The sequence below is a fragment of the Meles meles genome, chromosome 1 (genome assembly GCF_922984935.1).
Source record: "Meles meles chromosome 1, mMelMel3.1 paternal haplotype, whole genome shotgun sequence".
Lineage (NCBI taxonomy): Eukaryota > Metazoa > Chordata > Mammalia > Carnivora > Mustelidae > Meles > Meles meles.
In genome coordinates, this window is record NC_060066.1 from 2,509,484 (window position 1) to 2,535,886 (window position 26,403).

Consider the following 26,403-nt stretch of genomic DNA (forward strand, 5'->3'; position numbering starts at 1 on the left):
AGGAGGGAGAAGGATGGTGGCCACCCTCCGGGGATGTTGTCAGGAACGCAGATTCCGTCCTGAGAGGCGCACAGACCAGGGATCCCACCCCAGAGCACGGACCGCCCTTCCCTCCCCGATTTTGGGTCCTGTACCCCAAGACCCCAGAGAGCTCAGGACCCCACCTGAGACACAAACTGGGGACACAGGGTTGCCCTTGAAGGACACCCATACACCCTGCTCCCCCATCAGGGGATGGAGATCCCGGGGGTGTCTCTTCCTCTCTCCTCTAACCAGCCAGCCCGCTCTCCCACCAGGGTGGGCATCGAGAGACACAGAGGGCAGCTCAGTGGGCACTTCCACGACTGCATGTGCTACCGCCGGCCCCAGACCCAACCCGGGACCAAGGGCCCACGTCCTCCACCCACCCACCTGGCGAGCACCCCAGTCCCCTTCGTTGAGACCCGGACATACAAGGATGGCCCCACCTGCTGCGGCTCACACACTGCCTGTGGCTCCCCATGGCCCCAAGCCAAGCTCTGACTTTCCAGCCTGACCCACTGGCCCCGTCCCTCCTACCCTCAGCTTAAGAATAGGAGGAGGCGGGGGGGGGGGGGGGTCTGTAGGATCCATGCCTCCAGTCACCCTTTCCTCTGTGTCCAGAACGCCCGCAGACTCTCCTCACCACCCCCACCAGGAAGTCCTCCTGGATGCCTTCACTGATGGGATTTTGCCCCATTGAGTTTTCATTCCTCTGTGGACCTACCCAGCATCCTCTCTGCTCCGGGCCCCATGCTGAGAGCACCGGGGGGGGGGGGCCAAGGGTGAGTGAACCCCCACGACCCAACCCTCGGGGAACCCACCATCTGGGGTGGGGGTCAGGCAATGGGCTGCACAGACAGAAACAAGACTGGCGGGTGGCTCTCCCGCCTTTGGGTGGCCTTTGGGCAGAGACGCGGGCCCCACCCTACGGACACGGCAAGGGCCCCCCCAGAAAGGCATCAGACTCGCCAGCACCTGTTCCTGCTGCCACTCTGGAAACCACTTCCCACCCCATGTCCCCGTCACCCCAGCTCTGCACACGCCCCCACCTGAAGCCAAAGACCAGGACCCCGTTTTCCACGGAGGCCAGACAGACGCAGAGCAGAGCCGCCAGGAACCTGGCGTCCCGCTGCTGAGCCCAGGGCTCCTTCTTCCCTTCCACCGGATGAATCACGAACTCCATCTGTACGAGCCTGGCCCAGGGCGGGTGGGTAACCAGGAGGCCTTCGGAGCAGCCAAAGTCGATGCCCAGAGGCCCCGCCGGAATACCACCACCACCCCCGCCGTGTGCCCCAGGAGGAGCCCAGCAGCTCCTGCTTTGCACACAATTGTGACCCAACCCAGAAAGTCACAGATACTTCCAAACGCCTCAAGGGGGGTCACTCAAGCCCAAGGCAGCAGCCAGTGCAGGTCTAACAACGCACAGGCAGTTACCACCTGCAGAAAAGCCGCTTCAGGCTGAAGACTCCGGGGATCCGACAGACCCTGAGCGCCTCCGTGTACGAGCTGGGGAGGGTCTCCGCAGCCCTGAAGCTCCACTGATCCCTGTTGGACCAGGGGGTTCGCACTGTAAAAACCAGAGGAGGAAGTGGGTCTGCAGGTGACCCCCCCAGCCCCAGCGGCAGAGCGTGTGGTCACAGCAGCATCTCAGCGAGTGGCCACACCGAGCCCAAGTCCCAGCAGCTGCCTGGCCAGAGGGTCAGCACCGCCAAGGACCCCTGATGACCCCTGATGACCAGGTGACCTGGGACGGGCCCCTGGGGTGACGACCCACGGGACCCCCTTTCACTCCCCTGCCAACAATAAATGACCAACTATGTGATCACTGTGTTCACAGTGGGGCCCTGCATATCCCTCCCCCCGCTCCCCTGAGGGGGCAGGAGAGCCAGGCCGGGACCCCTCCCCCCCCCCACAAATCGTTGCCCTCCACAGTGCAGCCGGCCAGCAGTTCCAGGGACCAGGGACGCTCCTCTGAGCCACGGGCGGCGCACAGCAATACGGGGCAGCTCGGGCTCCGGGGGGAGAAGCATCCACGGCTGGGTCTCCCACCCCGACTTGACAGAGGAAAAGCCGGAGCCTCAGGCTGACCTGGGTGTGAGCAGGAAGGCCTGGGAACCCCTGCCCGCCCCGCTCTGAGGTCTGCCCCAGGGATGGCCACACCCAGGCCAGCCCCACCTTCCCCACCGGAGGAGCTGCAGGGAGCGGGAGCGCCCGGTCACTCACCCGCCTTCCCAGTCCCGGGTCCCGGAGTCCTGGGGCGCCGCGCCCCCGCCTGGCTTTATCCCCGCCCGGCTGCCCGCCCTCCCGCGTCAAAGGCCCCTGATCGCCGGTAAACTGTGCCGGGAGGGAGGCGGGGGCATGCTGGGGCAGCCCCAGAAGGATCCCGCCGCCCAGCCTTTGGCTCCCACTGCACTCCCCCCGCCCAGGGCTGCCTGCAAGCAGGGGAGTGGGGCTGGGACATGGGTCTGAGGTTGAGGCAAGCGCCCTGGTCCCAGGAAGCAGTGGGCAGGAGAGCCTCCCCCTCCCCCACAGGCCTGACTCTGGGCTGCAGGAGGCAGGACAGTCCCCAGGGCCCTGTATCCAAAGGCAGCCAGAGCAGGGGGAGGGGAGGGGGGAGGGAGCAGGCGAGGGGGCCAGGAGGGGGCTGGAGGAGCGGGCACAGAGCCAGCCTGGAGATCTCTCCGAGGCCCCGAAGCCCAGGCTGGCAGCCGGCAGAGTGGACGGTCAGGGGGACCGCCTGGGGCTCCCCAGTTCTCTGGCCTGTCTCCCCACTGCCTGCTGCAGGTTGGGAAGGGGGTTGCAGGACCCTTCCCTTGCTGAGGGGGCACTCACTGCACCCCTACCTCCCACCCACGCAGAAACAACCTGGCCCTCTCTGGGCTGCCCCCAACCTCAGCAGCCCCCGAGGGCCCCAGACTGCGCTCGGCTCCGGAGAGCTGCCCACGCTTCCCCAGGCCCTGCGAGCCCAGCCCTCAGGTCTTCCTGTTGTCCGTTTCCCGCAAGGAAGCCAGGGAAGCCGGCTAACAGGCCAGTGAGCCCACCACACCCCGGCCGGGGCCCCAAGGCCCCACAAAAACACCAAGGAAGCGAAGGAAGCGGGAACCCCACCAGTGGGGGGAGGGGTGCTCCTGTCCCTGAGGCCCAGGGTCACGTGTCCCTCCTCCCCTCAGGATGCTACTCTAGTGGGGATGGCACCAGAAGGAGGAAGCCCTCTCCCCAGACCCTGGGTGGGGGTGGGCGTGGTAGCCCAGGCCAGCCCTGCCCGGAGAGGTCACAGAAGCCCCTGCTCGGGCCTGCTCCCCACCAGGCAGGCAGCGGGGGCGATCCCGAGCTGCAGGAAAGGCCTCCACACCTGGCCCCCGGAACGGTGGCCCCATGACCCCAGCAGCCCGTCCCGACATCTGCCCATAGACAGCTCCCCACTCTGATTCCCACCAGGCACCTGCCAGCTGCCCACCGGCCACCCCGCCCCAGACAGAGGCCCTTCCCCGTGGCCCAGAGCCCAGGCCTTGACCCATGCCTTGGCCAGGCCCCAGAGCCCTCCTTAGCCACCCAGCTGGCCGCTGTATCTCCTGCAGCCTCTGCCAGGTGCTGTGACTCACACCTGCCACCGGGCCTTTGTCCTTTGTCCCTTGTCCCTGCCTTGGCCTCCATCTGGCTGCCCTCTTCCTTCCCACCTCTCCCAACTCCCACAGCACGAACCTCTCCTCACCCCCGCAGCCCCCCCTCCACTTCCCCGCCCCTCTCTGGACCAGTGCCAGAAGCCATGTGTACCTTAGACCACTCCTGGAGGGCAGGGCCACATCCAGTCCCCTTCGGATCTCCCCAAGGGAGGGTAGAGACTTCAGAGGGTCAGCGCCCACGAGAGGACCACGAGGCCCCCTGAGAAGACAGGATGGCACAGGATGACGGGCCAAGCCAGCGGCTCAGCAGGACCTAGAGTGACCGAGAAGCCGTGTGGCAGCCCAGGGTCAGCTCTGTCAAGGCTCACACGGGGAGTGTCCAGACCAGATGCCCGTGCCGAGAGGGTGGGGACCCCGTTCCCCTGCGCCACCATGCCGCCCAGTGGCCCCCCACTTCGTCTCTGTTCTCCGGTCCATACCCCATCTCCCGTTGGGCCTGGCAGGACTCTGCCCAGACTCCCAAGTCAGACCACGCAAGTCTCACAGGGCCAGGGACCTCGCACGGAGGGGGAGACCCGGTGTCCTGCCTTGGTACCCAAAGGGTCAGAGCCCTCCCACTGTGGCCCTCCCCGGGCCCCAGCCTGCCTGTATCAGCAAGGACACAGCTGGACTCATCTGCGTGTCCGATACTGCCCCGTTGGTGAAAGGCAGGTTCCCAGGCATCCCCACTCCCCATGGGGCCCCACCACGTGCACTGGCACGCACAGTCAGGCGGGCCCCAGGAGGCTAGAAGCAGGGTTCCACAGGCCCCGCTGCATCCCCGTCCCCAGGGGTCGTCTCCTGCCCTCGGCCCCCCCGCCTTGCAGAGCCCCAGTCCCGGAGGTCTGGTTACCTGGCAGCAGTTTCCAGCCTACAGCCCATCACTCTGGAGTATACGGTGTTGGGTTGGGAATTCCTAGGCCCCGATTCTAACAGGACGAAGAGCTTCGAAAGCCTGCCCTAGCCTGCACCCACGGTCCCCAGTGCTTTCCCCCTGGGCCCCACTGGGCTGGCGCCGACTCCTGGCTCCAGGCCCCCGAGCCTCCAGAATGGGCACGGCGTCCCAGCAGGGCCGGGAGCTTCACAGATTCGCTTGGTGCCCATGGCCCCTGAGAGGCCCTTGGGTGCACCAGGCCCCTGGCTCAAGCCCCTGCCAGGAAGGCAGAGGCCCCAGGAGGCCCAGAGGAGGCCCCCGGTCCCTACCGTCCCGAGAGCCCCAGGCCTCCCCAGTCCACCAGGTAGAGCCCAACCCCTCCCACGCCACACACACACACACACACACACACACACGTGTGTGCCCTCAACAGGCAGAAGGAACCTGGGGTCCTCAGAACCGGGGTGGTGGCATGGGCCTCCCGGATGGTCCATGGGACCTCCCAGAGGAGGAAGTCCCTGCCCCCCGGAACCAGCTGGAGGCCCCACGGGGTGCGCACTGGGATACGCCGACAGCTGAGAAAGCCCTCCGGGGGCTGCCTGTGCCTCAACGCCCACCTTTCCTCCTCCCTGGGCCTTTCGGTTGTCCGCACGACTTGGACATAACAGACCCTCTCAAGGGGGGAACACAAGAGCTGCCCCCGAAGATGCCCCGCCCAGTGCCCACGGAGTTGTCCTGTGGCCTGGGGGGCAGGGGTGGGGCACCCACGGGAGGGGAGGCTCCACTGAGAACACCCCCAGTACTGGGGGGCCTTCGCTGTGCCCGCCCGAGTCCCCTCCCCCCGGAGGAGCGGCTCTGGCTCTTCCTCTGGCCCTGGACCGTGCAAGGTCACCGTCCCCGAGGGGGATGAGGAGGGCCTGGGGGAGATCTAGGGTGTCAGAAGACAGCTGGCACCAGGCAGGCGGTACAGCCCCTCCCCGGGGCAGCTGCTGTGCCCCAGTCCCAACCAGGAAGCAGGATAGGACCCCTCGCATCCGCAGGGGAGGGGGCTCTGCCCACAGATGGGGCAGCCAGTCCCCGTGCCCGTGCAGCACCCTGGACCCATGGCAGGAAGCCGGTGGCCCCCGGGGGACTGGACCCTGGGGCATCAAAGTGTGGTAGCCGCTTCCGCTCACCACCACACCCGAAGCCGGGCCAGAAAAGGAGACTGCGGCCCAGCTGGAACGCAGGTCCACACTCGGGCGCTGCTCAGCTCAGCGCCCCCGCACACCTGAGGGACGTGCCCAGGAGTGCGGAACAGGGGAGGCTCCGGGACCTTGCACACGCAGACCCGCCCGCATTCCTCCTCCACGCAGAGCTGAAGCCAGCAGCCCATTTCACAGATGAGGAAACTGAGGCTCTGGCCATACAGTCCGTGACTTGCCCGAGGCCACAACTATGAGAGGCTGAGCCAGCCCGGGGTGGGCACTGCCTCTGTGTTTTCTCCTTAAAACAACCCCCGATCCGGAAACTGAGGCCCAGCCCTCCAACAGATCTCAGGGCTCCAGGAAGCCCCGTCACCCAGCGCCTCCGTCAGTGGCCAAGGACCCCGCCCCCGCCCCACCCAGCACACAGGGCCGCCAGGGGTCAGGCGGGCGGGAAGGGGTTGCAAGACCACGGAGGTGGCCGGGGCTGCTGGCCAAGACCCTGGTGGACGCGCGTCAGAGGGGCCTTCAGGAGCCACGGGAAAGAGTTCTGACCTGGCCTCGGGAGGCCACATCCAAAATAACCGGCCCCACCGCCGGGGGAGGACTCCGCCGGGCGCACGTAGGCCTCGCGGCCCTGGGTGCTGCCAAGCTGGGTGCAGAAGGTCATGGCTATTTCTGGGCCGGCCTGGCAGCGAGGCACAGCCCCCCGGCGCCCCCAGAGAACCAACACAATGCGGGCAGATCGCTGCACCCAGGACACACGCTGGAGGGGCCCACAGGCCCCCCCAGGGCAGTGGGGACCCCGGGCTGCTACCTTTCCTCTTTCCGGCGCTGCCGCCGTCTCAGTTCCGTGTCGGCCCACCGGCACTTCCAGGGGTCACCGGGTGCAGAGCCCCAGGCTGGACCCCGGGGTGGACGGAGAACCGTGTCCCGTCTCTGAAACAACAGTGGGGCTTCCTGCCCTTCAGCAGCTCGAACCCTGAGCACACGCAGCCCGGGACAGCTCAACGGCCCAGGGGGGCCAGCGCGACGCCCACCGGGCACAGCCTCCCTGCCAGCGCTGTGTCCACCCTGCAAGGCCGCAACCTCGTGGGTGCCCGTGGCCACCCCACCCACGGGAGCCTGAGGCCCAGAGAGCACAGGAGACTCTGAGGCGGGGCTTCCTCCAAACCCAGGCCCTGCGGGGTGTCTGGGGGCCCAGCAGGAGGGGCTCCCTCCCATCACCCTGACCCCGGTGTGGCTCTGCTCCACCCCCTCGCTCAGGCCGTGATGGCTCCCACAGGGTCTCTGTGCCTCAGTCTGTTCATCTGTAAAATGGGTTCGCCGGATGCTGTTCCTCGTGGAGCTGCTGATGGCCGTTCTCCTGGGATCTGGAAGGACACTTCCCTTCCAAGCAGCCTGGCCTGAGCCCCTCGAATGCTTCTTCTGCGCCAGACACCCAGGGGGACTCTGACGGGACTCTAAGCCCCGCGGGAGGACCCGCATTAAGAATGGGGATTCCCCCAGGGGTTTCCTTGGGACACCGAAGGGGCTTTTCTTCCTGCAAAATGTCCCAGAGCCTTTAGTCCTCAATAGATGCGATGACTGGGACGGGGGGCGGGGGGCAGGGCAGCCAGCAGCACGTTTCCAGAATGTCTTGGACACCAAGCACCAGCAAAGACAGCCCCTCCCAGGACCTCAGCAACACGGGGTTGGGTCAGCCCCACGCCCTAGGTCCCAGCTGCGAAAGCGGGAGAGGCTCCTGGCCGGGCCTCCCTGCCTCCAGATCTTCTGGGCGGCTCCGCCCATCTGGGCCCAGCTGGTTGTCAGCGCGGGGACCACCACACAGAGACGGAGGCGGAGCCCAGGCCAGGTCACCCTGAGACCCCCAACCCCCGATCCTTTGCCTGGGGCCCCCACGTTGGTCATGCGAGGGTGACGGGATTAACTGCGGGCTGTAGCCATCCCCGGCTTTAAAGTGACCGAGCCCACATCCCGTCCACTTCACGCGACCGGCCCCTCAGCGGCTCCGGGAGCCCCAGACAGGGCACGACCCGAGGTGCAGAGCCCGTGTGGAGCTGCACGGCCCCGAGCCCGCACCCAACTGTGCTCTGCAGACCCCCAGCGGTAGGAGCCCCACAAGAGCGCCCCACCCCCACCGAGACAGGACGATCGGGAGCGGAGGGCCACAAAGCAGGGGGGGGCAGGAGACTTTGCACAAGAAGAGAGACCTGTCCGAAGCCGCCCCACGCACCACCAGACTCACCAAGGCCGGGCACTGCCCGGGGGGAAGGCCGGCTCCACGCCGCGCTCCCGAGCTCGCTGAGTGCCCGCCAGTCTGAGCACCGCTGCCTGCTCTCCTCTAAGCCCTGCCCGCCACCCCGGGGCAGAGCCAGGCTAATCCTATTTTGCAGACTTTAACTGAGAACCTGCGCAGGCCCGACTCTGCCGCGTGGGGAGCAGGCTCCATGGCTTTCCTGAGATAAAATTCACGGACCGGGACGTTGGCCATTTTAACTATTTTAAACCAGACACTTGGGCGTTTTCTAGCATCTCTGCGGTGTTGCCTGACCATCACCACTACCTAAACCCAAAACATCTCCATCACCCCAAAAAGCAGCCCCACACCTCTTGTGGGCCTGCCCCGCCCCCCACCGACACCCCCACCCCCACCGCCCACCCAGCCGCTGGCAGCCACGCGTCCACTTGAGAGCACATCTCCACAGACCTGCCACGTCCGTGAAATCACGCACCACGTGGCCTTGGGGGTGTGGCTCCCCGATCTCCGCATCGCACTTCCGAGGGTCAAGCGTGTTGTCCCGGGGTCAGGACTGCACCCCTTTCATGGCTGAGAACTAGTCCCCTACGTGGAGACCATGCTCAGCTCATGGGCAGCTGGGTCACTCGCGGGTCTGTCCCCCTGACCCCCACAGGGACTGCACGCTCCAGACAGCAAGGCTGGACACCCACAAGCACCGGCACTTCCAGGACCCTGGGGTACCAAAGAGACGGGGGGCTTACCCTCTCCCCAGCAGAACCAGTGGGGTCCCTCGTGCACCCACGCGTGTGAGAGGGGCAGACAGAGTATGCCAGCAGTGGGGGGGGTGTGGCAGGGCCTGGGGGTCCAGCCAGGAGGGTGGGCGAGGCAACACGGGGGCGAGGGGTGGCGGGGAGCACCTGGGCAGCCCCCTCCTGGGTCCAGCAGGGGCGCAGCGGGCTGCGGAGGGCGCTGAGCAGGCCGGGGAGAGACAGAGGGCCCGGCAGCCAGGCAGGTAAGGGGGGGCCCTGCGGGGTCGCAGGCCGGCTGGGCAGGGCTGGTTTCAGGGAAGGGGAAGACTCGTCACCGCATCTTCAGAAGCTACGGACACAGCCACCGCGCGTCGAGCGAGCACAGCCCGCAGGTTCGTTCGTTCGCGAGGCAAGGCTGGTTCAGAGGCGAATCCCAGCCCGCAGCGCAGCACCAGGGCAGGACGGGAGAGCAGAGACGAGCGACGCTCTACAGGGCGACACCACCGGGCCCTGTGCGAGGGCCCCCACGTCGGCCAGCCACAGATGGCGTGTGCGCTTGGCCCTGCCACACCGGCAGCTGGACTACACCCCGCAGGACAGCGAAGGACACACTGGCCCCCTCGCGTCTTGCGAGCTCCCCCTGAGAAGGGCGGAGGGCACGGCCCGAGTGAAGGCCAGGAGGGCGGGGAGCAGAAAGGTGACCCAGGCTGCAGGGGAACCGCAGGAACTGCCCCCCAGGGAAGGCCGGCTCTGGGGCCCCCGTTCTCAGAATCACTGCAGGGCGGCCGGCGGGGAGAGGCAGGTCTTTGCAACCCCAGCTCGAGGGGGTGCGGAATCGAGCACAAGAGGAGGAAACAGAATCCCCAGAACCCCAACAGGGGCAGGAGAGCCCACCTGGATGGTGACGAGGGAGACAGCAGTGTCTGGGCTCCCTGAGGTCACCGGGAGTTTGGGGAGCATCTGCCCAGAGCCACCCCACCCTGGTGTCCTGGGTACCCCAACCCTACCCCGCACTCCCTACCTGGTGTCACCTACGCTGACACCGTCCTTCAGGGTTGAAGCCCCTGATGGCAGGTTGAAGCCCCTGATAACTTCGAAGGAAAGCCCAAGTCCCCTCGCCCCGAAGGCCCCACCGCCGGCTGCTGTCCCCCCACTCCCGTCCTCGCTCTGCTCTGGCCCCACCTGCCCTCCTGCTGTCCCAGCGACGTGCCATGTGCGGTCCCGCTTCCAGTCCTTTGCCCTTGCCGTGCCCTGTGCCAGGAGCACTCTCTGTCCCCACAGCATCCTGTCATGTCGCCAGGCCTTTGCCACCTCTCTGGGACTCCCTCCTGGCTCCACCTGCCCGTCCCAACCCCACCTCCTCGGAGGCCCCGTCACCGTCTCACGGACCCTGAGCCCTGGGTGGACGCCGTCCACGGCTGTGCTCTGGGGCCAAGGGAGTTCGTAGAGACAAAAGCTCGTGGCGGGCATGACCACAACGTTGGCCACAGCAACCTGGCAGGGACCCTGGGGCCAGGCGCCCACAAATCATAGTGCCAGCAACCGAGAGGCTCCCCGCCCTCAGGGAGCCCTGCCCAAGCACATCGCCCCACACACCCAGAATCTTCTACCCTCGATGCGGTGGCCACGCGGAGCCCTGCAAAAGGGGAGGTGAGTGGAGAGCCCCACCTTGTCCCGTACCGCCAACAGAGCGTGCTGTACCCAGGAAGGAACGGCGTGGAGACTGAGGCCAGCCCTCCCCAGGCTCTGGACTCCTGGGCCAGCGCCCCCTCCTCCCAACAACCGTCCAAGCTTCTCCCGTTGTAAGGGCCTCTCAGCAGGCCCCGGGACCCCAGCCCCCACCTCCACAGCCTCCCTCATGCCTGGGCACGCACGCGGCAAACCATCTTCTATACACTTTTTAGTACGGCAGCACACGGGACGGGGCAAGGCCCGCAGTGCTCAGACCAGGGGGCAGCCCAGGCTCTACAAACCGGCCACCCACACCTGGAGGGCTGTGGGGCTGGGTCACAGACTAGGGGGCCTGACGCGCAGGACGCACTCGGGAACAGCTGATGACCCTCCTGGGACAGGCCCACGACCGCCTGTCCTCAGCCCACGGGCGCCGCTGGAACATCCCGCCAGGCCCGGGACCGGCTGATGGCCACGCCCCCCGGCAGTGGTGCTCCTGGAGCCCAGAGCCCCGGTTCTCACGCTCACTTCCTCACGGGAACGGAAGGGTCGGGAGACGCTCACCCTGCCCGCAAGACCCCACGACAGAGCCTGCCGAAGGGGGGGGAGGGAAAGGGGGAAGGCAGTGAGAGCACAGGGGAGACAGGAAGAAACCAGGCGGGGTGCCCCTTGCTCCCCAGGGCCAGCCAGGCAGGGCCATCGGACCCCCAGCCCACCAGGCTCCTCCTGAAGGCAGGAGACCGGGCGGGCACACGGCGGCCAAGGGCCCGCCAGGGTCAGCGTCCTTCCTCAGGCTGGGCAGGCCCAGCTGGCAGTGGCCGTGGGAACTGTCCCCAGGCCCAGCCAGCCACACTCAGGCCAAGCAGTGGGCACGTCCCAAGGGGCGGAAGCCCAGACCCTGATCCCGCTGGAGGCATGTCCAGACCTGCCGGCTGACCCAAGGGTCTGGGGGGGGAGGGGAGAACAGGGTCTCGGGGCGCCTCCGCCACAGTCACCATCCACGCCCCAGACCCTGCCCACCTTTCTGCTTCCCTCCCAACAGCCCCGCCCCAGCCAGGCTCCAGAGACCACGGCTCCACCTCCACCGGCACCCCTGCCTCCTGTGGCTCCCCCGACCCCACCCGCCCCAACAGCACACGGCCCACCCGGGACTGAGGCTGCGACTTCGTGGGCCACGGCCACGCTGGGCCTCGTCTGAGGCCCGTGGAGGGGGACGGGGTAGCAAACAGGCTGGACGGACAGACGGACACACTGGACAGACAGCTCCACCCACACTCCAGCCCACGAGCCACAGGGGGCCTGGGAGCACCCAGCTCCGCCCCGGTCCATCCCCGCACTCCCTGCCCCTACACTCCACCGGGGACCCCCAGCCACTGGCTGTCCTCACAGGCCTGGGGGCCCCTCGGGACGGCCCTTCCGGTGACTTCCTGCCAGGGAGGCCGGGGGGAGGGTAAACAAGGCCTCCAGATGGCTTCCTGCGGCTGCCCGGCCGTGGGAACATCCCAGCCGTGGAGGTCAAGGAAGAGCGGTGCGGGGGGCGGGGGGAGGCTGTGTCACCCCTCAGCGGGGCACGCACTGTGCGCCTCAGGCTGCCTGGACACACTGCCCCTCTGACGTTTCCCAACATCCCCACGAAAGGGGTTCCTACCCCCGTTTACAGAGGGGGAAACTGAGGCACGGGCGGCTGAGTTACACCAAAGGACCTCCTCTCTGCCCCTGTATCAGGCTCTCACCCCACCAGCGGGGGGCAGGCCATCCCAGCCCCGCTTCAGAGCTGAGGAAAACCAAAGCCGGAGAGGGGAGCGTGAGCCGGCGGCTGTGCCCGGAGGGGTCCGCTCCCCCCGCTCCCCACGCCCCCCACACACAGGGAGGCTCCCCGTCTGTAAACGAGGGACAGACAGTCCTGGCTCCACGCCACTCTGCAAGGACCACACAAGCCCGGCCAAGGCCACCTTCCCTCCCAGCACACCTCCCACACCGCTGCCCCGAGCAGGGTCCTCCAGCCCAAACACGCAGCCCCCACCTGGGGAAGCAGCTGGCTGGAGGAGGCCTCGGAGCGTGGCCGACGACGCAGCTGCCCCAGCGACTTGGCTAACTCCGGCCCCAAGTCCCGGGAGCCCCTCCCTCCTACTGTGATGCCCGCATCCTTCACACCCAGGGCCAGACGCCACCTCCTCCCAGAAGCTCACCTGGCCTTCCTGTCTACCACAGCCTCAGACTCGGAGGGTCACACACTCCAGGAAAGCGACTGCTATCCTGCTCACCCATGCGTCCCTTCCAGGGTCAGGGCCGCCTCTCTCTGCCGTCACCCATTCCCCACCAGGGGCCAGTGCAGGCCTGAGCAGCCCCTCACAGGGCACAGGGAGGCGGAAGCGAGGCCAGGCCAGTAGCCCGCACCCCCAGCCGACACCGCAGCCGCCGAGATGGAGGTGATGGGCGTGGGCACTGACTAACACGCGCGGGTCCATCCAGACCCCGAGACCTGGGTCCATGGGGGCCAGCGGGAAAGTGGCCCATTTCAAGTGAGATGCAGAGTGGTCGGCTCCCATGAAGTCCAGCTGAGATGCCCGGGAGCTGGGACCCCACCGCCGTTCGAGAGTGCCTGGGCGTGTGGGTTTTTATAGGGAACATCACGACATCTGGATTAATCACAACGATGCAGTCAGGGACCTGTTTGAGTATCACCCTCCCCAGACGTGAGCCCCAGGGCAGGTGGTGCTGTCTCGGCTCACCCCGCCCCGGCCCCGAGAGCCCAGCATGCCAGCTGGAGAAGCCAAGGCACCAAGGGTCACGCTTCCCCAGGTCGCAGGCCCCTGGCAAGGGCGAGTGGAGAGCCTGGCGTGACCCAGTCGCACAGAGCAGACGCAGGGCGGAAAGCAGCAGCGGGGCTCAGGTGGCTGGAGCTTCACCACCAAGGCCTGACCTCCCGTCCAGTCTGCTGGGAGGTGCACAGTGTGTTCCAAGCGCCTCATTCTCCAGACAAGAAAACGGAGGCCCAGGAAGCCCAGAGGCAGGCGCGGGTCACCGGAGAGACCAGAGGAGCTGGGACCATGGCTCTGGGCTCCTTCAAACCATGTGGAGGTGTGGAGAGGACAGCGAGGTTACCGTGGAGCGCCGCGGGCACCCCCAGACAGCCCCTGAGTTCCGCGTGGCCGTTCCCAGCAGACGGGCCACTGGGCAGCCGGCCAGAGAGCAGCGGAGAGGAACAACGCGGCTGAGCAGGGCAGGGAGATGAAAGCGGGGAAATGTTTGCTTTGGCAGGCCCTGGTCCGGGCAAGAGCGTGAGGAGGGGGCCGGGGTCCCCACACCAGCAGATGATGGGGGGCACCGTCTGAAAGGAGCGCCCTCTGGGGGCGGGGCGACACAGAGGAGGTCAAGCCCACCGCGTGCAGCCGCGGGGCAGGGATGGGACAGGCAGGCAGCAGGGGAACCCTGGGCGGGTGACGGGAGGGGAACCCTGGGCGGGGGGCGGGAGGGGAGTCCTCGGTGCCCTCCCGCGCCTCTTCCGGGAAGCCTGAGTCACAAGAGGGGCCACAGGGCCGGGAGAGCGGCTGGGAGCGCCAGTCCCCATGGGAAGGGGAGAGGGCAGGGCCTCCTGCCTGTCAGCCCGCCTCCACCGGCTGGGCCAGCCCCGGCTTTGGGGTCTCTGCGGCCACAGAGGCCGTGGGAACGGGCTCCTGCCGCTCCCGGGAAGGGCTGTGGGGACGGTGGAGCTGGAGAAGGCAGGTCAGAGCCCCCTTCTGTGGAAGGGGAAACTGAGACCCCTAAGGAGAACTGGCCCGAAGCCAGACAGCCCATGACCTGTCTTGGACTACGTGTGCTCCGGGTAGCCCGGCCTGGACGCTGGGGAGGCCTGCGGCAGCGCGTCTCCTGACATCCTGGGCTCAGAGCCCCATCCCAGCACATCAGCCCCTGGCTAAGCACTCAAGACCCCAGACCCCTAGGGTGGGAGCCGTCCTCCTGATGCTCCCCCCTCTAGGACCATACCCCAGGGGAAGTCGGACCCTCGAGGCTCCGCTCCATCCCACCACCCCTGCTCTAGAACACTCCGCGGCTCCCCCGAACCTGAGCGAGGCCGGTTCCCCACCTTCCGTCTGCCCACACCAGCAACAGCGCCTGCTCCAGCAACAGCGCCTGCTCGGGGCACCACAACGTCCCGAGGGACACGTGTGTGCCCCCCAAAGAGCACCTAGTGACTCAGGGTGATGACCCACTGACAGTCCCAGATCGGGTCCAGCCCTCATTTGCTGGGAGACTACGGCACTGACGCCCACCCCGAGGGTCACCCAGCAGGAAAGTGGGGCCCTGAAGCCAACTTCCCCGCCCAGCCCCTCCCCCAGCAGACAGCCCCTGAGTATGGGACGCAGGCCCTCCCCGCTGCTGGCCTGTGGTGACGTTCCATGGTCCTGCCTCCATGCAAGACCCCACCACGCTCAGGCCAGGCACCCAGGAGGAGCACCATAATGGTGGCGGCCAGAAGACCCAGGACAGAGAGGGGTCAGCGGTGTCAGAGGCCTGGGGACCTCCGATGGGAGATGAGCCTGGCGGGCGCAGGTCTGACGGCTGACACCGGCCCTTCCTGGGGCCCCGTCCCCACCACCGGCCAGCCCTCACCCCTATCCAACGTCTTCCCAGCACATCTGCGAGTGTTACCCTGCACGTGTGATGGCCAGCTTGGGCATCCTGCCCACAGCCTCTCGGGGCCTGGCTCACAGTAGGCTCCCCAGTTTGCTGGCCCAGGGAGACAGGAATGCCTGACTGGCTGCTTTGACCCGGATCCCAAACCACCCGGGACCCTAACGGTGCCGGCCCTGTGGAGGGACAGCGCCAGGTAATGAGATCCTGCCCCCCCACCCCCCCGCGGTGAGGTGATGAGAACTCTCCACCTCCCCGGATGATGAGAACCCTCCTACCCGCGACAAGAAGGCCCAGGGCCATGGCCTTGGTCCAGGAAGGAGAGAAGTGGTGTTCCCCACACAACTTCTGAGTGCCAGGGCGGTGTCCACCCACGTGACTGACCCCACACCTCCTTGCTCCCATTCAACAGATGCAGAAACTGAGGGCCGAGGATATGGTACCTGGGAAGAAACTAGAAATCCAGGCGCTCCTGACTAGCTCCGCCTTCCCTGTTGTACCCGCTGGCCCTGGGAAAAGCCCCGAGGGGCAGTGCGGCATAGCGGGGACTCCAGAGAGCTGATGGCAGCAGCAAGGGAGGCCAGGTGGAGGCAGGATGCCAGGCAGCTGGTGGGGAGGCCATCCCAGACGGAGGGCACGGCTAGGGCCAGGCAGCGGGGAGAAGCTCCGGTGCACCATCTGGTAACTGCCTACAGTGAGGTTTGGAGCCTCTGCGTATCCGGCAAGTTCAAGGTCTCTGGGAAGCCATCACCCATGGCTGGAGCCTCAGCCCCTCTGCCCCTCCAGCCAAATGCTGCCTGGACATGCCCGTGCCCTTTCTCCCTGACCCGCCCTCTTGCTCGGGTCCACCAGCCAGTGAGGCACAGTGTCCCCATCTGGATGTGAGCCCCCATGGCCCCTAGCACAGGCCTGTGTGCTCCCAGTGCACCCCACTGGGGAGCAGGGCGGGCTCACACCAGCTTGGTCAAGGCTGATGGTGCGCACCTCTTCCCAGTCACGTGGGCGGGAAGTCAAGCTGGCACAGAGGAGACAGAGGGGACTTGCTGGGGCCCCCAGCCCCATCCTGGAGGTCAGGGAAGGTGTCCTGCAGGACAGCAAGGGCAAGGAGGAGCCGGCAAGCCAAGGAGACAGCCTGGAGGTCCCATCCGTTCACCACCGGCATCTTCTTCCACTACCCTGAGCACTTGGGGGCACACGCCCTGCCCTGTCCCCCTCCAGCCAGTGGGGTCCTGAGGTTCACCCCCGACACCCACCCAATCCCAGCAGGGGCCTTGCACAAAGTAAGTGCTGAGCAAACAATTACGGGGTGCGGTGGTCGTCCTAGCGACATTTGAGGGGCAGCCTCTCTCCCTGAAGAGCGGCCAGGAGGGGGCCGTGGAGACACGCCCATGCCTGCCTCAGGCCCAGACTCAGCCTCTCCCATTGCCTCCTTACAGCAGCCGGCAGGGTGGGCCAAACAGCACCCACTTCACAGATGGGCAAACCAAGGCCCTGGTTAGATCTGCAGGGGAAATGGGCCTGACTGCACCGCACTGGGCCTCAGCCTCCTCATCTGAGAAATGGGGTTAATAACCTCATGGGAGGACATGAGGTCACCTGCACAGAGCTCTGAAGAGGCCGCTGGGCAAGAAGAGCACAGGTCCCCTCCACGGACCCCATCTGGTCCCCACCCCCAGGCTGCTCGGCCCTGAACCCACTAGCAGGTGCGGAGCTGACCACAGAGCCTGCAGGCCAGGAGACGAGGCGCAGGGCCTGGCGAAGAGGCTGGGGTGGCCACGGGCTCTGTGACCTGCTGGCCTGGACCCCCTGCCACCCTCAGGCCCGCTCTCCCAGAGCCAACGGGCCAGGCACCGGCCTGAGAGGTCACCACACGACGCAGGGGCTGCGCTCTGCCGGCTCGCAGCTGGGCACACCACCCGTCCCACCGGCAGCTGCCCAGCGGAGCCACCTGTGAAATCCCTGCGGCACTGGGGCGAGGCCAGGGCTCGGGGAGGCACTGCCAGGCTACCAGCCCCGGCCAGGGTCTGAGGCGGACCGCAGAGCTCAGCCTCCCGGGACATCGGCTGGGGACATCGGCTGCCCTCCCCGTCCTACCGCAGGACAGGGAAGCCCCTGGGGTTCTGATGAGACTAGGTCACCCCGACGACGCCGATGAAGAAGCGGAGTAGGGACCGGGGCCGCACCAGACCCCCGAGCCGCAACTTCGGGAGGACGACCTGGGGACGGGGTCACGCGCCCCCCCAGACACCGGGGCGGGCTCAGCAATTCCGGCCGGGATCGTCCCGCTGCGCGCCCCCGGGGGAGGGGGGAAACGACGGGCTGGGCCCCGAGCCCGGCCTCCAGCGCCCTGCACGTGGCCGCGCCCAAGCCCGCGTTCCCGCAGCAGCAGAAGCAGCAGCAGCAGCGGCCACGCCAGGCCGCGGGGTCCCGGGACGCGCCCAGCGAAAGAGGCGACCACGCTCCGCCTGCGCGCCCACGGCCCCACGCGCCCGCGCCGCGCGCCCACGCCGAGCGCGCGCCGAGGAGACTGACCTGGCGGTCCCGGCGCCGGCTCGACGGGCGGAGGCAGGGGGGCGTGCGTGCACGTGGCCGGCGCGCGCAGGCGCGGCCCCGGCCCCGGGAGCGCGGGCCGCGCCGTCGGGTCACGTGGGCGGGCTCGGGCCAATGGGAACGCTCCCCACGCTGCCGCCGCGCGCGCGCCCGGAGGCCCCGCCCAAACGGAAAGGGGCGTGGTCATGGGGGCGGTCCGGGGTCTGACCTTGGCCCCTGAGAGGGGTAGGCTAGGAAAGGCTAGGAGTGCGGATGGACTGTGGCAGTCAAGGCTCCGTTGAGCCCTGGGGGAGGATGGAGGGGGCAGTGAGGACCGAGGGGGAGTGGCCCCGAGCTCAGGAGAGGTCCAGAGACCAACAGTTTTACGAAACATCCGGTGCCTCGACTTACCCACTTGTCCATGGGGCTGAGCCCCAGATCCGCGGGAGGGGTTTCCGGAAGGAGGGGGCCTGCACAGCAGTCACCCAGCGGCCGCATTGGGGTCTCCTGTACAGGGGGCCCCTGGAAGTGAGCTCCTAGAGGTGGTCATCAGGGCCACGGTGACCTCACGCACTCCAGGGCGGGCCCCCACGCAGAGGTGCCTGAGAGAAGTGAGGCCCAACACTCCTGTCTCCCCAGCCCTGAGGAGACTTTTGAGATGCCCCTTGGGGACTGGTGAGGGGGTCCCCTTCTGGATCAGCCCTTCCTAGGGAGCTCGTGGCTAGGCGGAGGCCAGAGAGGTAGGCACAGAAGCAAGTCTCAAGTCTCCCCCCACACCAGTCCATGGGTGCCCCCTGCCCCCGGCCCAGCCAAATGCCCAGCCTCTCCTCCCAGGTTGGAAGCTTGCTCTGGTACCGCCTCTTGGGGAGGCTGCCCCCCCAGCCGCCCACCCTCAGCGGCCACAGGGACCCCTGGAAGGCAGGTGATGGATGAGCAAGGGACAGCCAGATTCACACTCCAGGCCTGAATTCCAGGCTCCAGAATCCTCCCTGGAATCGGGGAATGCTGAATGGAGAAGATCCCGTCCCCACCAACCCCCCCACCCCAAGCGCAGTGGCGAGGAGGCCCCCTCAGAGGAGATGGATTAGGGGGAGACAGACTGTGCAGGGGCCCACGGGGCACGCGGGATTAGCAGATTAGCTCGGAGGAGGACAAAGATGAGGTCAGTGCTAAGTGGATTTCCAGAAAGCAACCTCCAGCCCCGCAGGGTTGGCCCCAGAAGCAGCAGGGCCACAAGGAGGGGACGAGCGCCAGCCATGTGGACCCCAGGTGCGCCGCGGACACTGGCCTCCTTGTGAGCCTCCACCAGCAGGCTATGTTGCTTAACCTCTCCTAGCCTCGGTTTCCTTATCCAGAGAGTGGGGCCACAGGGATCGCTCCCGCCTCAGAGGGGGACGACTGGCCTGGTTAGTGCCAGGTTAGCTCTGTCTGGTCCTGAGCAGGTGCTCAGTCAACGTTCTTAGGACGGTCCTCTGAGGGCCATCCTCAAAGAGCGCGTGGTTCAAAGTTGAGGCAGGGAAAAGCGGAAGTTCTATGCCGGTGTGAGGTATAGGCATGGACAAGAGAAGGGCCTCGGGAACGACGCCCGGTGACCATGTCACACCCCTCTGTCCCTGCCGTGCCAGCCCCAGTGGCCCATTCTGAGCGACCCCGACGGCGCCTGACCCCCCACGGGCACTGAGCCTTGAAGGCGTTAGCACCCCAGGACAGGCCTCGCCAGTGGGCACGCTCCAGTCTGCGACAAGTCTTCACGGCGGCATCTGAACACTTCTCCGAAGGCCCTGGGCATCACCCCAAGTACACGTCCTGCACCCCAAGGCCCCACGCAGACTGCCGCCAGGGCATGCGAGGGAGCCACCATGACGCGAACAGGAAGAGGAAGGCAGACTTGGGGAGCGCAGGCTTGTGGACCAGGGAGCGGTGAGAGCTGTTCTTCTTTCTCCCATTCCCGATTTCCGGTAACACGATCCTGTTACTTACGCGATGACAGATTTTTTGGGGTATTAGCTGGGCGTCGGCTAACTAGGCTACGAGGCAAGTCAGCTCAGCCCCGCAGTCCGACCCACCAGTCACCACCTGGCCTTTCTTGGGGACAGGCAGGGGTGTCAGGAGCTCCTAGCAGCTGGGCATCCGTGGGGGCTCGGGGGCCCCAGCCCCTCCCCTCCAGATTGAGCGATCCTGGGGAGCAAGGTTGCACGTTTATCATCGAGCCTCTGGAGTCACACGTGCCCATCTCCCGTCGGTCGCACAGGCCAGCCCCGAGTCAGTGCGGGAAGGGCAGGGCCGCTGAGCAGGCAGGAAGGGCAGGAGGAGCTCAGGCCCTGAGACAGCAGCCGGGAGCACCCGGGAGCACCCACCAGGTCTGGGAATCAGGAAGGGTGTGTCCTGGGCGTCCGAATTTCAAGGAGGTTCTGCACACCAAGCAGACGTCAGCCCATTGAGTCCAGAGGATTGAGTGCTCCAGTGTGTGCAGAGGCCTCCCCGACGACAGCCCAGCCGGTGTGTCCCCCACCCAACCCTGCGGGCCATCTGAGCCTGCCCCTGGTGACTTCCAGTTCCGCCCCTAGAGCCCCTGGAACTCCAGGCCACGCCCATATCCAGCCTGCACACGCACGTCCTCCACCCAGGATGGTGCAGCAGAGACCGTCAGAGGCTGGAGGACCCCCTCGGCAAGGGCTCCCACCAGTGAGCGGGCTCAGACACCCACAATGCCCACCATCCCAAAGCGCCCGGAGCGGCAGGACTGTAAGGCTAAGGGTGGCGTCTCTGGGATCCAGCACGCCTCGCGGACGCCCTCTGGTGGTGCCTGTGGGAAGAGCGAGCAGCGCGGGTGTGAGACCTGGAGGGTCCTCAACACTTCCCGGCAACCGTGGGTCCAGGCCAGGGAACTCGGATGGAACTGGGGGTCCCTAACCACCCCCACCCATGGGGCAGGGCCCGCACGAGCCCGGGGACTCTGGAGGCCACCGCCAGGCCTGCCCAAGCTAGAAGACACCATCCTCCCCATTTGTGTGTCTGTCTGTCTTCTCCACGGGGCCTGTGGTCCACTCACCGTCCAGGTCACCTGCGTCCCCAGTGGCAGGCACTCACGGACCCGAGGAGAGGGCCGCTCCCCCCTCGCGGGGATGCAGAGACCCCCGGAGCTGCGGCAGGCGGCGGCCACCAGAGGGCAGCATGGTTTACCAGCTCCAGAGGCCCCACCGCAGAGGGGAACCCCACGACTCGTCACACCCACCACCTCACAGCGCCTTGGGTCGCTGACCCTCTCCCCGCCGCGGCAGACTTTGCAGCGAGGCCAAGTCCTCGTTCCCAGGAAGCTGCCACGGCTGCAGATGTGGCCTAATGAAGTCGTGAGCTCCCCGTCACAGGAGTGTCCAAATATTCAACAGCAACCCTGAGCACATGAGTTTGCACCCTGCCCCACCACTTCCCAGGAGAGCCCACATGGACATCGGTTATGGTTCCCTGGCCTGGAAGAGTGCCCACCATCCCCGGGGCACACACCCACGTGGCCCTAGTCTCCCCCGTCACGGTCTGCAGGCTCTGCAGGTAAGCCACGGGCCCCACCCTCCAGGGCAGGTCCAGGTGACATTAGCGTGGGGGCTTGCGGGATGCTGCAGGCCCCCAAGGTGGGGAGGGCAGCCCAGACAGGGGAATGCTGCCTACGAAGAAGGTAGAAAGGCAGAAATACGTGGCACATTGGGGCCATGCAGGCAGCCTGGCACCACCAGGATCGGAGCATGCGGTGAGTCATTGCGTCCAGGCGGCAGAGGGCCTCGGACGCCACGCAGACATGCACAGGCTTTGCTCTGCGTGCGCAGGGTGTCCTTCAAGGGCTCAGGCCACGGCTTATTAGCTGGGGCTCTGGGGTTGCGGCGGTAGTTACTGAGTACCCGGTGCCGGGATGTGAAGACACATTCAGGGGGCACCCCATGAGAGAGGGGGAACAAAGCTAGGGCAATGGCCCGAGGTAGTGAAGAACCAGGTGAGCTCAGGCTGGGAGGCAGGGGTGGGGGACTACCACAGTCGCCTAGGACTTAGAGAAGAACTGTCAAGAGTGGACCCTACTCTTGGTGAGGTGGTGAGCACCTTGCTCTTGGAGGTAAGCAACTCCTGCTGGGGGCTCCTCCAGCTTCAAGGGTGGAGAGATGCCCCCACTGGAGAGGAGGCCAGCCTTCTGTCTTGGGCACTGAAGCATTGAAACTGCTCTTTTTTCTTCAGCATTGGTTTACAGGGAAGAGGGACCCGGCCATGCCCAGCCCCACCGCGCCTCTGCCCAAACACAGCATTGTACAGCTGAGCACCTGCTAAGTCCCAGGCCTGTGCCAGTCCCCTCCGCAGGGTCAGGAAGGAGACCATGACAGGAGGATGCCAGGGAGCTCGGTGGGCACAGCTTGAGGGCAAGGGTGTCTGGTCCCTCCATGTAAGACACCGCTCAGCCTCCGACAGCTTCATTGCTCACACCCTCAGTTCTGTGGGGGAAACATGCATGGCAGAAACTACTGTGTGCAAGAGCCCCCATCAGCGCACAGAACCCCCAGTCAGCATACAGAACCCCCATCAGCGTACAGAACCCCCCATCAGCGTACAGAACCCCCATCAGCATACAGAACCCCCATCAGCGTACAGAACCCCCATCAGCGTGCAGAACCCCCAACAGCGTGCAGAACCCCCATCAGCCTACAGAACCCCCATCAGCGTACAGAACCCCCCATCAGCGTACAGAACCCCCATCAGCGTACAGAACCCCCATCAGCGTACAGAACCCCCATCAGCGCACAGAACCCCCATCAGCGTACAGAATCCCCTTCAATTAAACTTCCTCATAGGTACCCGCATGCAGGAAGAAACCCGGCAGGTACGGGGTCAGAGCTCTGCAGGGCCTCCGGCGTGCATGGAGGGGGGCGAGGGGTCCTTCCCAGCAGGCCCAGGAAGAGACAAGCCCGATTCCTAATACTGAAGGGAAGGACGGGGGGCGGAGGGGGGGCTAGGTAACTCGTTCGCTCTCTCACTCTCTCTCTCTCTGGGTCCCCCATACTGGTGAGGATGTGAGTGGATGAGCTGTCGGGGAGCCAGAGGAAGTGCGGCGAGGCCACCACGCACCAGAGGACAGGGACCGCAGGTGACAGAGCGAGGCAGGGAGGCGCCCAGGGGTAGCCATGTCCCAAACCTGGAAGCAGGACGCCAACCAAACGTGCCCACGCGTGCCCCGGCGGCCGTGGTGTGGAAGCCCCCGGGGGCGGGTCCCTGAGGGAAGGAGCCTCAAAGGCCACGTGTCCCTCCAGAGCAGAAGCCCCTTGGCATGGACGCGGCGGGCAGGGACCAGCCTGGAAGCAGGGTGCCGAGCATGGGAGGTCAGACGTGAAGGACCATGCTCGCAGGACGGAGTCCCATGCAACGTGCACGGCAGGCGACCTCACGGAGCCAGAGAGCGGAGGAGCGCTGGCCCGGCCCCGGGGGTCATTCTGGGGTGAAGGACATGCTCTGGGATTCCGTAAGCTGGTGCCTCCACAGCACCGAGCCCCGGGCCGTGCCCTGTAAAATGGGTCATTTCATGCCCCCCAGTTTCTCCTGAACAAAAACAGGGCGAGGGTGTGGGCGGGGAGGCGGAGGGCCCGGGAGCCCCGGCAGGTGCCACTCTGTGTGGTTCCTCCTCCCAGGCTCAGGTCACCATCCTGCACCCGACAGTCAGCGTGGCCGCGCCCCAGACGTCAGCCCTTGGGACAAAGCGGAAGCCCCGGGCCACCTCCAGGCCCTCTCCCCGCAGCCGTGACCCTGACGCCTCGTGACAAAGCGCTAGCAGTTTGTGTGGTGGTGGCGCCTTCATCACTTGGGTGCCCAGGACAACCGGGGGCAAGCACCCGCTCCCACGCCACCCTGACCTGCAACGGACACGTGGTATGAGCGGGAAACAGGTCTTCACAGGTCAGGGCGCTGAGAGTCAGGACCGAGGGCACGCAGCCCGCCCCAGGCCGTCCCGAGCACTCCCCGGCCCGCACACAGGACACGTGAGCAGAGCCCTCAGAGAGGCCGCAGGCAAGGCAGCGCAGCGAGGCCCCCCGCGCAGATGGGTCCTCTGTGTTCAGGGGCCGTCAAGGAGCCAGCGTGGGTGGACCGAGGCTGCAGTGGGAGACCCCCACCCGTGGGGCCGGCGGACCGCCAGGACGCGCAGGCTGTCCTTGTAGAGGGCTGGCAGCCCCTAGGGGCCTCAAACAGAGACCAGAACGGCTGGACTCAAGCTCCAGGGAGATGCTCTAGGCCACCTCGGGGGAAGGGCACTTCCAGGAACAAGGAAAAGAAACCAGGAGCAGGCTCTGATCTCACTGTCGGGAAGCACAAAGGCAGGGTGAGCTCCAGGCACAGGACGCCCGGGCTCTGGCTGTGCTTCTCTGACATTCTTTCTCCTCCTCCTCCGTGGTTTCCCTCGTGGTCACAAAAAGGCTACCTGGTTCCGCAGGGACGGGAGAGCGCACAGAACCCACAAGGCTGCCTCCGGCAGCATCTCTCTGGCCCAAATCAGGCTAGACTTGCCCACCCCGAACCCACATTGGCCAGGGTGGGGAGGGGCCTCTGACTGGTCAGAGTGGCGGTGTAGACCCCCAACCCAGCCATGCAGAAAAGGCCTTAGGAGCTCAGAACCCAGCGCTCTCTGGAAAAGGGGCAAGAGTCTCGGGTCTGCCAGTGGCCCTGTTGGGTCACCTGCCACGGCTCTCTCTGCCTGCGGGGGGGAGGGGTCTGAACTACAGAGCACGACTCCCACCTTGTCTCTACCAGGTGAGTCCCTCTTCACAGTGACTCTGAGAACCGCTCACTCTGCAGGTGAGGAGACACACCCAGAGAAGTCAGGTGACGTGCCCAAGGCCACACAGCAGGGAAGAGGCAGAGCGGGAATTCTCAGCCAGGACCTCCAGCTCCCCGATGCTGCCTGCCCTCTGGCCACACCCCTCCTTGGACAGCACTGCCCAGGCTTCCCCCTGCTGCTACCTTTCCGTCCACCACCTACCCGTTTCCTCTGCTCAGTCTTCACGACGACCAATGCCGATGTCACCTCCTCCGAGAAGCCTTCCTGGGTTCCTCCTCTGGCGGTCGGGGGGCAGGAGCTTGGAAGCCTGGGGCCACGTCTCAGGTCTGTCTCTGGCCTGCAGGGTCCCCTCTGAGCCTCCGGGGAAATAATCTGGGGACTCACCTGTGAAATGCGGACAGTGACGGGGCTGGGGACAGTGCGGCCCGAGACCCCTGTGCAGGAGGGTGCCCTGAAATCCCCCCACGGTCCCCACCCTCTCTCTGGCCAGAATAAACCCAGAGGCCTTCCTCCCACACTTGGAGTTTCCGCCGACACTGTAAACACACGGAGTTCGCAGCAGAGTGTCAGCCTCCCTAAACAAAGCCGCTTGCCGGAGATGAGGTGCAGACCGCGGCGGGGGCTCTGGCTGGAAGGACCGACGCAGGATTTAAACAGGATTTGATTTACGGAGGGGAAAAATAGTGATCTACAGGGCCCAGGACAGTAAAGTCCATTTGTTGTGAAGGGATTGGGGGGATGGGAGGATGGGAGGACAGAGGGACAGAGGACGGAGGATGGAGAGTTGGAGGGATGGGAGGATGGAGGGATGCAGGGAGGCAGGGATGGGAGGATGGAGGGGTGGAGGTTGCAGGGAGGAGGCAGAGAGGGGATGCCCGCCTAGGACTGATGTCCGGCCGTAACTAGGTGTTAGCCAGCTTCCAGGTTGCAAGCAGGGATCTAAGAGGCTGATACCTCAGTGTCCACTCTGTCCAGCATCCCAGTGCACTGGCAGGAACCAAGGCCAGCCCAGTGACAGTCGCTCCTTGGCTACAGAACCACCGGGGAGGTTTTGGTTAAATGCTGGTTCCCCAGCTTATGCCCAGACCACCTGAATCTGCCTCTCCAGGCTCTGGGCCTAAGTACCTGACGGAAGCTTCCAGGGGATTCTAATACACACCCATGCATTCAGCCCGCACGGCCGTGAGGTGAGCCCCAAAACACGTCTGTTTTCTCACTCACTCCTCACTGCAGCACCAAGTATTACCGTCCCCATCATACAGTTGAGGGGAAACTGAGACACGGAGAGGCTAAATGACTCACAGTGGAAAGGACGCAGCAAGGCCAGGATTTGAATCGGAATCTGTCTTCCTGAAATGTCCCCCTCGCCTCGTCTGAGGCCCCATCCTAGTCTCTCCAGCCGCCCAGAGACCAGGCTAGAAACAGAAATTGGCTCCAGAAGGAGGAGGGCCCAGGGCATGGGGACAGAGAGGCACCCTGGAGCAGCGATCAGCCCATCTGGGCTCTGACGCCCCAACTCTGTGTGACCGCATGGCGGTCCCTTCGGACAAAACACTCTGATGTCTGAGCTTTGGGGCTGTGGGGCCGCTGTCCCCGGGGGCCGGGTGAAGGGTCAGTTTCCGTCCCCTAGTCCTGGTGCGAGGTCTCCAAGGGCCTTCCTTTCGGGACCTCCTATGCTGCGTCAGCAGAGAAGAGCTGTTCCTGAATCAGGCCAGGGCCCAGCCCTGCCAGGGGTGACCGTCACTCCCCCACGCTCCTTCCAGCCACCCTGTGGGGCTCCCCCCACCCCACCCCACCCCACCCCACCCCCCATCGGCTGCACACCTATTCCTCCTGGTTAGCGGTCCCGGCGCTGGGGAGCTCATAGGCAGCCGAGGGGGCTGTGCCGGATCCGCCCTCCCGATCGCCGTGCCCGCTGTCACGATCACCGCCACGCCCACCGGTGTCCACGCGTCCTCTGACCGATCTCCCAGCCAGATCCAAGGCTCCTGGGCCCACCCCTCTCCCCCAGAGAAGGGGATGGAGGGCAGGGAC

General features: G+C 66.1%; 1 protein-coding gene across 3 annotated transcripts in view; it reads right to left on the reverse strand.

Annotated features, from left to right (window-relative positions):
• The window catches only part of PTP4A3 (protein tyrosine phosphatase 4A3), a 48,087-nt gene that overhangs the window by 13,691 nt on the left and 7,993 nt on the right, over positions 1-26,403 (reverse strand). The window contains exon 3 of one of the 3 annotated variants that reach the window (XM_046001936.1): positions 24,571-24,753. The gene's annotated coding sequence lies outside the window, so the exon portion shown is untranslated. Of the gene's footprint in view, positions 1-2,244; positions 2,429-17,570; positions 17,666-24,570; positions 24,754-26,403 lie in introns of those variants that run through there. The other 2 variants (XM_046001964.1, XM_046001944.1) reach the window with 2 other exon arrangements.